This window comes from Phyllopteryx taeniolatus, unplaced genomic scaffold (assembly GCF_024500385.1).
Source record: "Phyllopteryx taeniolatus isolate TA_2022b unplaced genomic scaffold, UOR_Ptae_1.2 contig_110, whole genome shotgun sequence".
Taxonomy (NCBI): Eukaryota; Metazoa; Chordata; class Actinopteri; order Syngnathiformes; family Syngnathidae; genus Phyllopteryx; species Phyllopteryx taeniolatus.
Genome location: NW_026902873.1, coordinates 29,576 through 46,919, shown reverse-complemented (window position 1 = coordinate 46,919; position 17,344 = coordinate 29,576). Strand labels below are relative to the sequence as shown.

At 44.9% G+C, this 17,344-nt stretch overlaps 5 non-coding genes across 5 annotated transcripts; 1 reads left to right on the top strand and 4 right to left on the bottom strand.

The window, feature by feature from the left end:
- Nucleotides 1-391: 391 nt before the first annotated feature.
- On the bottom strand, nucleotides 392-473 carry trnal-aag (transfer RNA leucine (anticodon AAG)). The gene has a single exon. It is a non-coding gene; the product is annotated as a tRNA-Leu (tRNA).
- A 5,948-nt stretch (nucleotides 474-6,421) lies between these two features.
- Nucleotides 6,422-6,503, bottom strand: trnal-aag (transfer RNA leucine (anticodon AAG)). The gene has a single exon. It is a non-coding gene; the product is annotated as a tRNA-Leu (tRNA).
- A 4,542-nt stretch (nucleotides 6,504-11,045) lies between these two features.
- Nucleotides 11,046-11,117, top strand: trnam-cau (transfer RNA methionine (anticodon CAU)). The gene has a single exon. It is a non-coding gene; the product is annotated as a tRNA-Met (tRNA).
- Nucleotides 11,118-12,402: 1,285 nt separating this feature from the next.
- On the bottom strand, nucleotides 12,403-12,484 carry trnal-aag (transfer RNA leucine (anticodon AAG)). The gene has a single exon. It is a non-coding gene; the product is annotated as a tRNA-Leu (tRNA).
- Nucleotides 12,485-14,953: 2,469 nt separating this feature from the next.
- Nucleotides 14,954-15,035, bottom strand: trnal-aag (transfer RNA leucine (anticodon AAG)). The gene has a single exon. It is a non-coding gene; the product is annotated as a tRNA-Leu (tRNA).
- Between the last annotated feature and the right edge of the window lie 2,309 nt (nucleotides 15,036-17,344).

Genomic DNA, 17,344 nt, shown 5'->3' with positions numbered 1-17,344 from the left:
GCTACCATTTTACGTCTTCCACTTCGTGAGAAATATTGTGCAATTAAGACTTGTCAACTCATTGGCTGAGGCCCACGGGTCGTGAACCTTTCCTAATTCACTTCTTACTGAAAAAAAATAAATAAATCGTCAGTTTTTTCACTGTTCTGTGAATTTAAAATCACTCTGTCAGTACCCATATCGGTGGCACGACAGTTCAGCGTGAAAGACAAAGGTAATGACTTTAAGGCAAACACTTTCAGGGGAGCTAATATTTTACGGCGACAAGCAAATAATCCAAACAGAACGGCAAAGAGCTCTACTTTTTTGTGGCCAAAAATATCTATTGTCCCAAGCGCCTTAACGGAGCCAATGACAAAATATTAAGATATCAACTATATTGACAAGGAACTGGCAGTGGTGGGATTTGAACCCACGCCTCCTGAGAGACTGGAGCCTTAATCCAGCGCCTTGGACCGCTCGGCCACACTACCTGAAAACCCCACCTTTGTAAGGGGAATTTTATTGGTAAATGTAAGCCCGACCAAGTAAGTAAAATGATGGGATCCCCGGACTTCCCTATCATAGCCAACATTGAAATGAAATATGTGGAAAACAGAGCTCCTAAATCACTTAAGACTACAACTGCAATTCATTGGCTGAGAGAATATTCTTCTTATGCCTAGATCAAACAAAATGATTTTACGTCCAATATTGGCCCGATGAGCTATCACAGCCAATTTTCCAGATCGGGTACCGACATATGTCGGGAACAACAAAACTTCTTGTTGTGTGATATAATCCACGACAAATTTTTTGGCCCTACGACGCCAAAATGAACTGGCAAATTTTTTTGGGGGGATATCTTCCGTGCAGTGTGACATATCAACAACTCTCCGGCAGCGCAACTTGATGGAGACCAGTTGGATTTTGTATTGTAACCGGCGCATCGCCTCCAGTGCTTGCCGTTGTCAACATACTTGCGCGCCGTTGTTAACATTTATTCTCATGCACAAACCAATATCGAAGCTTTAGGGCATGATTCGACGTGACGCCGCCATTTTTACGTACAACCGTATGTGCTTGCGATTGCTAGGGTACATAACATTTTGTTGCCTGCTTGCGAGCCGTATCGTATGAAAAGTACGTGAACATACATCAAGCAATTCTTCAATGAACGTTCTCTCCCGAGCACCAGTGACGAACAGGTTTTTCCTCATTTTGTCCCCCCACAGTCACTCACATGCACACGCACACACAGAAACAAGACATTGGCGCGGCGCATAGTTGTTATCGTAACGAGTGTGTCACGTCGCGTTGACCGGTGACACGTTTTCTGCTTCCACCTCTCGGACAGTGTTTGATTTGACAAGAAAAAGCCCAGTGATGGTAAAAGACGGGATAGGGTGCTATCGGAAAAAATGTCGAGTCGTGTCTGCCCGAGAAACGGCAAGACTTGGAGGCAGTAGTCTGACATAGTGTCATCTAGAAAGACCAAATGTGTCTTGTCGCCTGATCCAGCCATGAGACAACCCGAGCATCCCCGTTGCTGGCGGCTAATATTTGTCAGACGGTAAAAGAGTACATACAAACTGCAATGACCAGAGTGGTACAGCGGAAGCGTGCTGGGCCCATAACTCAGAGGTCGATTGATCGAAACGATCCTCTGCTATCTGGAGCTTGCTCTCTGTTATCTCGTGTCTGCTCATAGGATTCTGTGGAACTGCTATCATTTTACGTCTTACTCTTAGTTAGAAATATTGTGCAATTAAGACTTGTCAACTCATTGGCTGAGGCCCACGGGTCGTGAACCTTTCCTCAAATCACTTCTTGCTGAATAAAATAAATAAAATCGTCATTTTTTTCACTGTTCTGTCAATTTAAAATCACTCTGTCAGTACCCATATCGGTGGCACGACAGTTCAGCGTGAAAGACAAAGGTATTGACTTTAAGGCAAACACTTTCAGGGGAGCTAATATTTTACGGCGACAAGCAAACAATCCAAACAGAACAGCAGAGGTCGACTTTTTTGTGGCCAAAAATATCTATTGTCCCAAGCCCCTTGTCGGAGCCAATGACAAAATAGTAAGACATCAACTATATTGACAAGGAACTGGCAGTGGTGTGATTTTAACCCACGCCTCCTGAGAGACTGGAGCCTTAACCCAGCGCCTTGGACCGCTCAGCCACACTACCTGAAAGCCCCATCTTTGTAAGGGGAATTTTATTGGTAAATGTAAGCCAGACCAAGGTAAAATAATGGGATCAACGGACTTCCCAATCACAGCCAACCTTAACATGAAATATGTGGAAAGCAGAGCTCCTAAATCTCTTAAGACTACAACTGCAATTCATTGGCTGAGAGAATATTCTTCTTATGCCTAGATCAAACAAAATGATTTTAAATCCAATATTGGCCCGATTAGCTATCGCAGCCAATTTTCCAGATCGGGTCCCGACATATGTCGGGAACGACAAAACTTCTTGTTGTGTGATATAATCCACGACAAACGATTTGGCCCTACGACGCCAAAAGATCTGGCAAATTGTTTTCTTTGGATATCTTCCGTGCAGTGTGACATATCAACAACTCTCCGGCAGCGCAACTTGATGGAGACCAGTTGGATTTTGTATTGTAACCGGCGCATCGCCTCCAGTGCTTGCCGTTGTCAACATACTTGCGCGCCGTTGTTAACATTTATTCTCATGCACAAACCAATATCGAAGCTTTAGGGCATGATTCGACGTGACACCGCCATTTTTACGTACAACCGTATGTGCCTGCGATTGCTAGGGTACATAACATTTTGTTGCCTGCTTGCGAGCCGTATCGTATGAAAAGTACGTGAACATACATCAAGCAATTCTTCAGTGAACGTTCTCTCCCGAGCACCAGTGACAAACAGGTTTTTCCTCATTTTGTCCCCCCACAGTCACTCACATGCACACGCACACACAGAAACAAGACATTGGCGCGGCGCATTGTTGTTATCGTAACGAGTGTGTCACGTCGCGTTGACCGGTGACACGTTTTCTGCTTCCACCTCTCGGACAGTGTTTGATTTGACAAGAAAAAGCCCAGTGATGGTAAAAGACGGGATAGGGTGCTATCGGAAAAAATGTCGAGTCGTGTCTGCCCGAGAAACGGCAAGACTTGGAGGCAGTAGTCTGACATAGTGTCATCTAGAAAGACCAAATGTGTCTTGTCGCCTGATCCAGCCATGAGACAACCCGAGCATCCCCGTTGCTGGCGGCTAATATTTGTCAGACGGTAAAAGAGTACATACAAACTGCAATGACCAGAGAGCAGAGTGGTACAGCGGAAGCGTGCTGGGCCCATAACCCAGAGGTCGATTGATAGAAACGATCCTCTGCTATCTGGAGCTTGCTCTCTGTTATCTCGTGTCTGCTCATAGGATTCTGTGGAACTGCTATCATTTTACGTCTTACTCTTAGTTAGAAATATTGTGCAATTAAGACTTGTCAACTCATTGGCTGAGGCCCACGGGTCGTGAACCTTTCCTCAATTCACTTCTTGCTGAATAAAATAAAATCGTCATTTTTTTCACTGTTCTGTCAATTTAAAATCACTCTGTCAGTACCCATATCGGTGGCACGACAGTTCAGCGTGAAAGACAAAGGTATTGACTTTAAGGCAAACACTTTCAGGGGAGCTAATATTTTACAGCGACAAGCAAACAATCCAAACAGAACAGCAAAAAGGTCGACTTTTTTGTGGCCAAAAATATCTATTGTCCCAAGCCCCTTGTCGGAGCCAATGACAAAATAGTAAGACATCAACTATATTGACAAGGAACTGGGAGTGGTGGGATTTTAACCCACGCCTCCTGAGAGACTGGAGCTTTAACCCAGCACCTTGGACCGCTCAGCCACACTACCTGAAAACCCCATCTTTGTAAGGGGAATTTTATTGGTAAATGTAAGCCAGACCAAGGTAAAATAATGGGATCAAAGGACTTCCCAATCACAGCCAACCTTGACATGAAATATGTGGAAAGCAGAGCTCCTAAATCTCTTAAGACTACAACTGCAATTCATTGGCTGAGAGAATATTCTTCTTATGCCTAGATCAAACAAAATGATTTTAAATCCAATATTGGCCCGATTAGCTATCGCAGCCAATTTTCCAGATCGGGTCCCGACATATGTCGGGAACGACAAAACTTCTTGTTGTGTGATATAATCCACGACAAACGATTTGGCCCTACGACGGCAAAATGATCTGGCAAATTGTTTTCTTTGGATATCTTCCGTGCAGTGTGAAATATCAACTCTCCGGCAGCGCAACTTGATGGAGACCAGTAGGATTGTGTATTGTAACCGCCGCATCTCCTCCAGTGCTTGCCATTGTCAACATACTTCCGCGCCGTTGTTCACATTTATTCTCATGCACAAACCAATGTTTACCGTCGCTTTAGGGCATGATTCGACGTGACGCCGCCATTTTTATGTACAACCGTATGTGCTTGCGCTTGCTAGGGTACATAACATTTTGTTGCCTGCTTGCGAGCCGTATTGTATGAAAAGTACGTGAACATACCTCAAGCAATCCTTCAATGAACGTTCTCTCCCGAGCACCAGCGACGAACAGGTTTTTCCTCATTTTGTCTCCCCACAGTCACTCACATGCACACGCACACAGAAACAAGAGATTGGTGCGGCGCATTGTTGTTGTCTTCACCATCGTAACGAGTGTGTCCCGTCGCATTGACCGGTGACACGTTTTCTGCTTCCACCTCTCGGACAGTGTTTGATTTGACAAGAAAAAGCCCAGTGATGGTAAAAGACGGGATAGGGTGCTATCGGAAAAAATGTCGAGTCGTGTCTGCCCGAGAAACGGCAAGATTTGGTGGCAGTAGTCTGACATAGTGTCATCTAGAAAGACCAAATGTGTCTTGTCGCCTGATCCAGCCATGAGACAACCCGAACATCCCCGTTGCTGGCGGCTATTTGTCAGACGGTAAAAGAGTACATACAAACTACAATGACCAGAGAGCAGAGTGGGGCAGCGGAAGCGTGCTGGGGCCATAACCCAGAGGTCGATGGATCGAAACCATCCTCTGCTATCTGGAGCTTGCTATCTGTTATCTTTTGTCTGCCCATAGGATTCTGTGGAACTGCTATCATTTTACGTCTTACTCTTCATCAGAAAATTTGTGCAATTAAGACTTGTCAACTCATTGGCTGAGGCCCACGGGTCGTGAACCTTTCCTCAATTCACTTTTTACTGAAAAAAAAAAATCATTTATTCACTGTTCTGTCAATTTAAAATCACTCTGTCAGTATCCATAGAGGTGACACAACAGTTCAGCGTGAAAGACAAAGGTAATGACTTTAAGGCAAACACTTTCAGGGGAGCTAATATTTTACGGCGACAAGCAAATAATCCAAACAGAACGGCAAAGAGCTCAAGTTTTTTGTCCAATATTGGCCCGATTAGCTATCGCAGCCAATTTTCCATTTTTACGTACAACCGTATGTGCTTGCGCTTGCTAGGGAACATAACATTTTGTTGCCTGCTTGCGAGCCGTATCGTATGAAAAGTACGTGAACATACATCAAGCAATTCTTCAATGAACGTTCTCTCCCGAGCACCAGTGACGAACATGTTTTTCCTCATTTTGTCCCCCCAGTCACTCACATGCACACGCACACACAGAAACAAGACATTGGCGCGGCGCATTGTTGTTGTCGTCACCATCGTAATGAGTGTGTCGCGTCGCGTTGACCGGTGACACGTTTTCTACTTCCACCTCTCGGACAGTGTTTGATTTGACAAGAAAAAGCCCAGTGATGGTAAAAGACGGGATAGGGTGCTATCGGAAAAAATGTCGAGTAGTGCCTGCCCGAGAAACGGCAAGATTTGGTGGCAGTAGTCTGACATAGTGTCATCGGGAAAGACCAAATGTGTCTTGTCTCCTGATCCAGCCAAGAGACAACCCGAACATCCCCGTTGCTGGCGGCTGATATCCTCTGCTATCTGGAGCTTGCGCTCTGTTATCTTGTGTCTGCTCATAGGATGCTGTGGAACTGCTACCATTTTACGTCTTCCTCTTCGTGAGAAATATTGTGCAATTAAGACTTGTCAACTCATTGGCTGAGGCCCACGGGTCGAGAACCTTTCCTAATTCACTTCTTACTGAAAAAAAAAAAAATCGTCATTTTTTTCACTGTTCTGTGAATTTAAAATCACTCTGTCAGTACCCATATCGGTGGCACGACAGTTCAGCGTGAAAGACAAAGGTGATGACTTTAAGGCAAACACTTTCAGGGGAGCTAATATTTTACGGCGACAAGCAAATAATCCAAACAGAACGGCAAAGAGCTCTACTTTTTTGTGGCCAAAAATATCTATTGTCCCAAGCGCCTTGTCGGAGCCAATGACAAAATAGTAAGACAACAACTATATTGACAAGGAACTGACAGTGGTGGGATTTGAACCCACACCTCCTGAGAGACTGGAGCCTTAATCCAGCGCCTTGGACCGCTCGGCCACACAACCTGAAAACCCCATCTTTGTAAGGGGAATTTTATTGGTAAATGTAAGCCCGACCAAGTAAGTAAAATGATGGGATCCCCGGACTTCCCTATCATAGCCAACATTGACATGAAATATGTGGAAAACAGAGCTCCTAAATCACGTAAGACAACAACTGCAATTCATTGGCTGAGAGAATATTCTTCTTATGCCTTGATCAAACAAAATGATTTTAAGTCCAATATTGGCCCGATGAGCTATCGCAGCCAATTTTCCAGATCGGGTAGCGACATATGTCGGGAACAACAAAACTTCTTGTTGTGTGATATAATCCACGACAAATGATTTGGCCCTACGACGCCAAAATGATCTGGCAAATTTTTTTGGGGGGATATCTTCCGTGCAGTGTGACATATCAACAACTCTCCGGCAGCGCAACTTGATGGAGACCAGTTGGATTTTGTATTGTAACCGGCGCATCGCCTCCAGTGCTTGCCGTTGTCAACATACTTGCGCGCCGTTGTTAACATTTATTCTCATGCACAAACCAATATCGAAGCTTTAGGGCATGATTCGACGTGACGCCGCCATTTTTACGTACAACCGTATGTGCTTGCGATTGCTAGGGTACATAACATTTTGTTGCCTGCTTGCGAGCCGTATCGTATGAAAAGTACGTGAACATACATCAAGCAATTCTTCAATGAACGTTCTCTCCCGAACACCAGTGACGAACAGGTTTTTCCTCATTTTGTCCCCCCACAGTCACTCACATGCACACGCACACACAGAAACAAGACATTGGCGCGGCGCATTGTTGTTATCGTAACGAGTGTGTCACGTCGCGTTGACCGGTGACACGTTTTCTGCTTCCACCTCTCGGACAGTGTTTGATTTGACAAGAAAAAGCCCAGTGATGGTAAAAGACGGGATAGGGTGCTATCGGAAAAAATGTCGAGTCGTGTCTGCCCGAGAAACGGCAAGACTTGGAGGCAGTAGTCTGACATAGTGTCATCTAGAAAGACCAAATGTGTCTTGTCGCCTGATCCAGCCATGAGACAACCCGAGCATCCCCGTTGCTGGCGGCTAATATTTGTCAGACGGTAAAAGAGTACATACAAACTGCAATGACCAGAGAGCAGAGTGGTACAGCGGAAGCGTGCTGGGCCCATAACCCAGAGGTCGATTGATAGAAACGATCCTCTGCTATCTGGAGCTTGCTCTCTGTTATCTCGTGTCTGCTCATAGGATTCTGTGGAACTGCTATCATTTTACGTCTTACTCTTAGTTAGAAATATTGTGCAATTAAGAATTGTCAACTCATTGGCTGAGGCCCACGGGTCGTGAACCTTTCCTCAATTCACTTCTTGCTGAATAAAATAAAATCTTCATTTTTTTCACTGTTCTGTCAATTTAAAATCACTCTGTCATTACCCATATCGGTGGCACGACAGTTCAGCGTGAAAGACAAAGGTATTGACTTTAAGGCAAACACTTTCAGGGGAGCTAATATTTTACGGCGACAAGCAAACAATCCAAACAAAACAGCAAAGAGGTCGACTTTTTTGTGGCCAAAAATATCTATTGTCCCAAGCCCCTTGTCGGAGCCAATGACAAAATAGTAAGACATCAACTATATTGACAAGGAACTGGCAGTGGTGTGATTTTAACCCACGCCTCCTGAGAGACTGGAGCCTTAACCCAGCGCCTTGGACCGCTCAGCCACACGACCTGAAAACCTCATCTTTATAAGGGGAATTTTATTGGTAAATGTAAGCCAGACCAAGGTAAAATAATGGGATCAACGGACTTCCCAATCACAGCCAACCTTGACATGAAATATGTGGAAAGCAGAGCTCCTAAATCTCTTAAGACTACAACTGCAATTCATTGGCTGAGAGAATATTCTTCTTATGCCTAGATCAAACAAAATGATTTTAAATCCAATATTGGCCCGATTAGCTATCGAAGCCAATTTTCCAGATCGGGTCCCGACATATGTCGGGAACGACAAAACTTCTTGTTGTGTGATATAATCCACGACAAACGATTTGGCCCTACGACGCCAAAATGATCTGGCAAATTGTTTTTTTTTGATATCTTCTGTGCAGTGTGACATATCAACAACTCTCCGGCAGCGCAACTTGATGGAGACCAGTAGGATTGTGTATTGTAACCGCCGCATCTCCTCCAGTGCTTGCCATTGTCAACATACTTCCGCGCCGTTGTTCACATTTATTCTCATGCACAAACCAATGTTTACCGTCGCTTTAGGGCATGATTCAACGTGACGCCGCCATTTTTATGTACAACCGTATGTGCTTGCGCTTGCTAGGGTACATAACATTTTGTTGCCTGCTTGCGAGCCGTATTGTATGAAAATTACGTGAACATACCTCAAGCAATCCTTCAATGAACGTTCTCTCCCGAGCACCAGCGACGAACAGGTTTTTCCTCATTTTGTCTCCTCACAGTCACTCACATGCACACGCACACAGAAACAAGACATTGGTGCGGCGCATTGTTGTTGTCGTCACCATCGTAACGAGTGTGTCCCGTCGCATTGACCGGTGACACGTTTTCTGCTTCCACCTCTCGGACAGTGTTTGATTTGACAAGAAAAAGCCCAGTGATGGTAAAAGACGGGATAGGGTGCTATCGGAAAAAATGTCGAGTCGTGTCTGCCCGAGAAACGGCAAGACTTGGAGGCAGTAGTCTGACATAGTGTCATCTAGAAAGACCAAATGTGTCTTGTCGCCTGATCCAGCCATGAGACAACCCGAGCATCCCCGTTGCTGGCGGCTAATATTTGTCAGACGGTAAAAGAGTACATACAAACTGCAATGACCAGAGAGCAGAGTGGTACAGCGGAAGTGTGCTGGGCCCATAACCCAGAGGTCGATTGATAGAAACGATCCTCTGCTATCTGGAGCTTGCTCTCTGTTATCTCGTGTCTGCTCATAGGATTCTGTGGAACTGCTATCATTTTACGTCTTACTCTTAGTTAAAAATATTGTGCAATTAAGACTTGTCAACTCATTGGCTGAGGCCCACGGGTCGTGAACCTTTCCTCAATTCACTTCTTGCTGAATAAAATAAAATCGTCATTTTTTTCACTGTTCTGTCAATTTAAAATCACTCTGTCAGTACCCATATCGGTGGCACGACAGTTCAGCATGAAAGACAAAGGTATTGACTTTAAGGCAAACACTTTCAGGGGAGCTAATATTTTACGGCGACAAGCAAACAATCCAAACAAAACAGCAAAGAGGTCGACTTTTTTGTGGCCAAAAATATCTATTGTTCCAAGCCCCTTGTCGGAGCCAATGACAAAATAGTAAGACATCAACTATATTGACAAGGAACTGGCAGTGGTGTGATTTTAACCCACGCCTCCTGAGAGACTGGAGCCTTAACCCAGCGCCTTGGACCGCTCAGCCACACTACCTGAAAACCTCATCTTTGTAAGGGGAATTTTATTGGTAAATGTAAGCCAGACCAAGGTAAAATAATGGGATCAACGGACTTCCCAATCACAGCCAACCTTGACATGAAATATGTGGAAAGCAGAGCTCCTAAATCTCTTAAGACTACAACTGCAATTCATTGGCTGAGAGAATATTCTTCTTATGCCTAGATCAAACAAAATGATTTTAAATCCAATATTGGCCCGATTAGCTATCGCAGCCAATTTTCCAGATCGGGTCCCGACATATGTCAGGAACGACAAAACTTCTTGTTGTGTGATATAATCCACGACAAACGATTTGGCCCTACGACGCCAAAATGATCTGGCAAATTGTTTTCCTTGGATATCTTCCGTGCAGTGTGAAATATCAACAACTCTCCGGCAGCGCAACTTGATGGAGACCAGTAGGATTGTGTATTGTAACCGCCGCATCTCCTCCAGTGCTTGCCATTGTCAACATACTTCCGCGCCGTTGTTCACATTTATTCTCATGCACAAACCAATGTTTACCGTCGCTTTAGGGCATGATTCGACGTGACGCCGCCATTTTTATGTACAACCGTATGTGCTTGCGCTTGCTAGGGTACATAACATTTTGTTGCCTGCTTGCGAGCCGTATTGTATGAAAAGTACGTGAACATACCTCAAGCAATCCTTCAATGAACGTTCTCTCCCGAGCACCAGCGACGAACAGGTTTTTCCTCATTTTGTCTCCCCACAGTCACTCACATGCACACGCACACAGAAACAAGACATTGGTGCGGCGCATTGTTGTTGTCGTCACCATCGTAACGAGTGTGTCCCGTCGCATTGACCGGTGACACGTTTTCTGCTTCCACCTCTCGGACAGTGTTTGATTTGACAAGAAAAAGCCCAATGATGGTAAAAGACGGGATCGGGTGCTATCGGAAAAAATGTCGAGTCGTGTCTGCCCGAGAAACGGCAAGATTTGGTGGCAGTAGTCTGACATAGTGTCATCTAGAAAGACCAAATGTGTCTTGTCGCCTGATCCAGCCATGAGACAACCCGAACATCCCCGTTGCTGGCGGCTATTTGTCAGACGGTAAAAGAGTACATACAAACTACAATGCCCAGAGAGCAGAGTGGCGCAGCGGAAGCGTGCTGGGCCCATAACCCAGAGGTCGATGGTTCGAAACTATCCTCTGCTATCTGGAGCTTGCTCTCTGTTATCTTTTGTCTGCCCATAGGATGCTGTGGAACTGCTATCATCGTGAACCTTTCCTCAATTCACTTCTTACTGAAAAAAAAAAATCATTTATTCACTGTTCTGTCAATTTAAAATCACTCTGTCAGTATCCATAGAGGTGGCACAACAGTTCAGCGTGAAAGACAAAGGTAATGACTTTAAGGCAAACACTTTCAGGGGAGCTAATATTTTACGGCGACAAGCAAATAATCCAAACAGAACGGCAAAGAGCTCAACTTTTTTGTCCAATATTGGCCCGATTAGCTATCGCAGCCAATTTTCCATTTTTACGTACAACCGTATGTGCTTGCGCTTGCTAGGGAACATAACATTTTGTTGCCTGCTTGCGAGCCGTATCGTATGAAAAGTACGTGAACATACATCAAGCAATTCTTCAATGAACGTTCTCTCCCGAGCACCAGTGACGAACAGGTTTTTCCTCATTTTGTCCCCCCAGTCACTCACATGCACACGCACACACAGAAACAAGACATTGGCGCGGCGCATTGTTGTTGTCGTCACCATCGTAACGAGTGTGTCGCGTCGCGTTGACCGGTGACACGTTTTCTACTTCCACCTCTCGGACAGTGTTTGATTTGACAAGAAAAAGCCCAGTGATGGTAAAAGACGGGATAGGGTGCTATCGGAAAAAATGTCGAGTAGTGCCTGCCCGAGAAACGGCAAGATTTGGTGGCAGTAGTCTGACATAGTGTCATCGGGAAAGACCAAATGTGTCTTGTCTCCTGATCCAGCCAAGACACAACCCGAACATCCCCGTTGCTGGCGGCTGATATCCTCTGCTATCTGGAGCTTGCGCTCTGTTATCTTGTGTCTGCTCATAGGATGCTGTGGAACTGCTACCATTTTACGTCTTCCTCTTCGTGAGAAATATTGTGCAATTAAGACTTGTCAACTCATTGGCTGAGGCCCACGGGTCGTGAACCTTTCCTAATTCACTTCTTACTGAAAAAAAATAAATAAATCGTCATTTTTTTCACTGTTCTGTGAATTTAAAATCACTCTGTCAGTACCCATATCGGTGGCACGACAGTTCAGCGTGAAAGACAAAGGTAATGACTTTAAGGCAAACACTTTCAGGGGAGCTAATATTTTACGGCGACAAGCAAATAATCCAAACAGAACGGCAAAGAGCTCTACTTTTTTGTGGCCAAAAATATCTATTGTCCCAAGCGCCTTGTCGGAGCCAATGACAAAATATTAAGATATCAACTATATTGACAAGGAACTGGCAGTGGTGGGATTTGAACCCACGCCTCCTGAGAGACTGGAGCCTTAATCCAGCGCCTTGGACCGCTCGGCCACACTACCTGAAAACCCCATCTTTGTAAGGGGAATTTTATTGGTAAATGTAAGCCCGACCAAGTAAGTAAAATGATGGGATCCCCGGACTTCCCTATCATAGCCAACATTGACATGAAATATGTGGAAAACAGAGCTCCTAAGTCACTTAAGACTACAACTGCAATTCATTGGCTGAGAGAATATTCTTCTTATGCCTAGATCAAACAAAATGATTTTACGTCCAATATTGGCCCGATGAGCTATCGCAGCCAATTTTCCAGATTGGGTACCGACATATGTCGGGAACAACAAAACTTCTTGTTGTGTGATATAATCCACGACAAATTATTTGGCCCTACGACGCCAAAATGATCTGGCAAATTTTTTTGGGGGGATATCTTCCATGCAGTGTGACATATCAACAACTCTCCGGCAGCGCAACTTGATGGAGACCAGTTGGATTTTGTATTGTAACCGGCGCATCGCCTCCAGTGCTTGCCGTTGTCAACATACTTGCGCGCCGTTGTTAACATTTATTCTCATGCACAAACCAATATCGAAGCTTTAGGGCATGATTCGACGTGACGCCGCCATTTTTACGTACAACCGTATGTGCTTGCGATTGCTAGGGTACATAACATTTTGTTGCCTGCTTGCGAGCCGTATCGTATGAAAAGTACGTGAACATACATCAAGCAATTCTTCAATGAACGTTCTCTCCCGAGCACCAGTGACGAACAGGTTTTTCCTCATTTTGTCCCCCCACAGTCACTCACATGCACACGCACACACAGAAACAAGACATTGGCGCGGCGCATTGTTGTTATCGTAACGAGTGTGTCACGTCGCGTTGACCGGTGACACGTTTTCTGCTTCCACCTCTCGGACAGTGTTTGATTTGACAAGAAAAAGCCCAGTGATGGTAAAAGACGGGATAGGGTGCTATCGGAAAAAATGTCGAGTCGTGTCTGCCCGAGAAACGGCAAGACTTGGAGGCAGTAGTCTGACATAGTGTCATCTAGAAAGACCAAATGTGTCTTGTCGCCTGATCCAGCCATGAGACAACCCGAGCATCCCCGTTGCTGGCGGCTAATATTTGTCAGACGGTAAAAGAGTACATACAAACTGCAATGACCAGAGAGCAGAGTGGTACAGCGGAAGCGTGCTGGGCCCATAACCCAGAGGTCGATTGATAGAAACGATCCTCTGCTATCTGGAGCTTGCTCTCTGTTATCTTTTGTCTGCCCATAGGATGCTGTGGAACTGCTATCATCGTGAACCTTTCCTCAATTCACTTCTTACTGAAAAAAAAAAATCATTTATTCACTGTTCTGTCAATTTAAAATCACTCTGTCAGTATCCATAGAGGTGGCACAACAGTTCAGCGTGAAAGACAAAGGTAATGACTTTAAGGCAAACACTTTCAGGGGAGCTAATATTTTACGGCGACAAGCAAATAATCCAAACAGAACGGCAAAGAGCTCAACTTTTTTGTCCAATATTGGCCCGATTAGCTATCGCAGCCAATTTTCCATTTTTACGTACAACCGTATGTGCTTGCGCTTGCTAGGGAACATAACATTTTGTTGCCTGCTTGCTAGCCGTATCGTATGAAAAGTACGTGAACATACATCAAGCAATTCTTCAATGAACGTTCTCTCCCGAGCACCAGTGACGAACAGGTTTTTCCTCATTTTGTCCCCCCAGTCACTCACATGCACACGCACACACAGAAACAAGACATTGGCGCGGCGCATTGTTGTTGTCGTCACCATCGTAACGAGTGTGTCGCGTCGCGTTGACCGGTGACACGTTTTCTACTTCCACCTCTCGGACAGTGTTTGATTTGACAAGAAAAAGCCCAGTGATGGTAAAAGACGGGATAGGGTGCTATCGGAAAAAATGTCGAGTAGTGCCTGCCCGAGAAACGGCAAGATTTGGTGGCAGTAGTCTGACATAGTGTCATCGGGAAAGACCAAATGTGTCTTGTCTCCTGATCCAGCCAAGACACAACCCGAACATCCCCGTTGCTGGCGGCTGATATCCTCTGCTATCTGGAGCTTGCGCTCTGTTATCTTGTGTCTGCTCATAGGATGCTGTGGAACTGCTACCATTTTACGTCTTCCTCTTCGTGAGAAATATTGTGCAATTAAGACTTGTCAACTCATTGGCTGAGGCCCACGGGTCGTGAACCTTTCCTAATTCACTTCTTACTGAAAAAAAAAAATAAATCGTCATTTTTTTCACTGTTCTGTGAATTTAAAATCACTCTGTCAGTACCCATATCGGTGGCACGACAGTTCAGCGTGAAAGACAAAGGTAATGACTTTAAGGCAAACACTTTCAGGGGAGCTAATATTTTACGGCGACAAGCAAATAATCCAAACAGAACGGCAAAGAGCACTACTTTTTTGTGGCCAAAAATATCTATTGTCCCAAGCGCCTTGTCGGAGCCAATGACAAAATATTAAGATATCAACTATATTGACAAGGAACTGGCAGTGGTGGGATTTGAACCCACGCCTCCTGAGAGACTGGAGCCTTAATCCAGCGCCTTGGACCGCTCGGCCACACTACCTGAAAACCCCATCTTTGTAAGGGGAATTTTATTGGTAAATGTAAGCCCGACCAAGTAAGTAAAATGATGGGATCCCCGGACTTCCCTATCATAGCCAACATTGACATGAAATATGTGGAAAACAGAGCTCCTAAATCACTTAAGACTACAACTGCAATTCATTGGCTGAGATAATATTCTTCTTATGCCTAGATCAAACAAAATGATTTTACGTCCAATATTGGCCCGATGAGCTATCGCAGCCAATTTTCCAGATCGGGTACCGACATATGTCGGGAACAACAAAACTTCTTGTTGTGTGATATAATCCACGACAAATTATTTGGCCCTACGACGCCAAAATGATCTGGCAAATTTTTTTGGGGGGATATCTTCCGTGCAGTGTGACATATCAACAACTCTCCGGCAGCGCAACTTGATGGAGACCAGTTGGATTTTGTATTGTAACCGGCGCATCGCCTCCAGTGCTTGCCGTTGTCAACATACTTGCGCGCCGTTGTTAACATTTATTCTCATGCACAAACCAATATCGAAGCTTTAGGGCATGATTCGACGTGACGCCGCCATTTTTACGTACAACCGTATGTGCTTGCGATTGCTAGGGTACATAACATTTTGTTGCCTGCTTGCGAGCCGTATCGTATGAAAAGTACGTGAACATACATCAAGCAATTCTTCAATGAACGTTCTCTCCCGAACACCAGTGACGAACAGGTTTTTCCTCATTTTGTCCCCCCACAGTCACTCACATGCACACGCACACACAGAAACAAGACATTGGCGCGGCGCATTGTTGTTATCGTAACGAGTGTGTCACGTCGCGTTGACCGGTGACACGTTTTCTGCTTCCACCTCTCGGACAGTGTTTGATTTGACAAGAAAAAGCCCAGTGATGGTAAAAGACGGGATAGGGTGCTATCGGAAAAAATGTCGAGTCGTGTCTGCCCGAGAAACGGCAAGACTTGGAGGCAGTAGTCTGACATAGTGTCATCTAGAAAGACCAAATGTGTCTTGTCGCCTGATCCAGCCATGAGACAACCCGAGCATCCCCGTTGCTGGCGGCTAATATTTGTCAGACGGTAAAAGAGTACATACAAACTGCAATGACCAGAGAGCAGAGTGGTACAGCGGAAGCGTGCTGGGCCCATAACCCAGAGGTCGATTGATAGAAACGATCCTCTGCTATCTGGAGCTTGCTCTCTGTTATCTCGTGTCTGCTCATAGGATTCTGTGGAACTGCTATCATTTTACGTCTTACTCTTAGTTAGAAATATTGTGCAATTAAGACTTGTCAACTCATTGGCTGAGGCCCACGGGTCGTGAACCTTTCCTCAATTCACTTCTTGCTGAATAAAATAAAATCTTCATTTTTTTCACTGTTCTGTCAATTTAAAATCACTCTGTCATTACCCATATCGGTGGCACGACAGTTCAGCGTGAAAGACAAAGGTATTGACTTTAAGGCAAACACTTTCAGGGGAGCTAATATTTTACGGCGACAAGCAAACAATCCAAACAAAACAGCAAAGAGGTCGACTTTTTTGTGGCCAAAAATATCTATTGTCCCAAGCCCCTTGTCGGAGCCAATGACAAAATAGTAAGACATCAACTATATTGACAAGGAACTGGCAGTGGTGTGATTTTAACCCACGCCTCCTGAGAGACTGGAGCCTTAACCCAGCGCCTTGGACCGCTCAGCCACACGACCTGAAAACCTCATCTTTATAAGGGGAATTTTATTGGTAAATGTAAGCCAGACCAAGGTAAAATAATGGGATCAACGGACTTCCCAATCACAGCCAACCTTGACATGAAATATGTGGAAAGCAGAGCTCCTAAATCTCTTAAGACTACAACTGCAATTCATTGGCTGAGAGAATATTCTTCTTATGCCTAGATCAAACAAAATGATTTTAAATCCAATATTGGCCCGATTAGCTATCGAAGCCAATTTTCCAGATCGGGTCCCGACATATGTCGGGAACGACAAAACTTCTTGTTGTGTGATATAATCCACGACAAACGATTTGGCCCTACGACGCCAAAATGATCTGGCAAATTGTTTTTTTTTGATATCTTCTGTGCAGTGTGACATATCAACAACTCTCCGGCAGCGCAACTTGATGGAGACCAGTAGGATTGTGTATTGTAACCGCCGCATCTCCTCCAGTGCTTGCCATTGTCAACATACTTCCGCGCCGTTGTTCACATTTATTCTCATGCACAAACCAATGTTTACCGTCGCTTTAGGGCATGATTCGACGTGACGCCGCCATTTTTATGTACAACCGTATGTGCTTGCGCTTGCT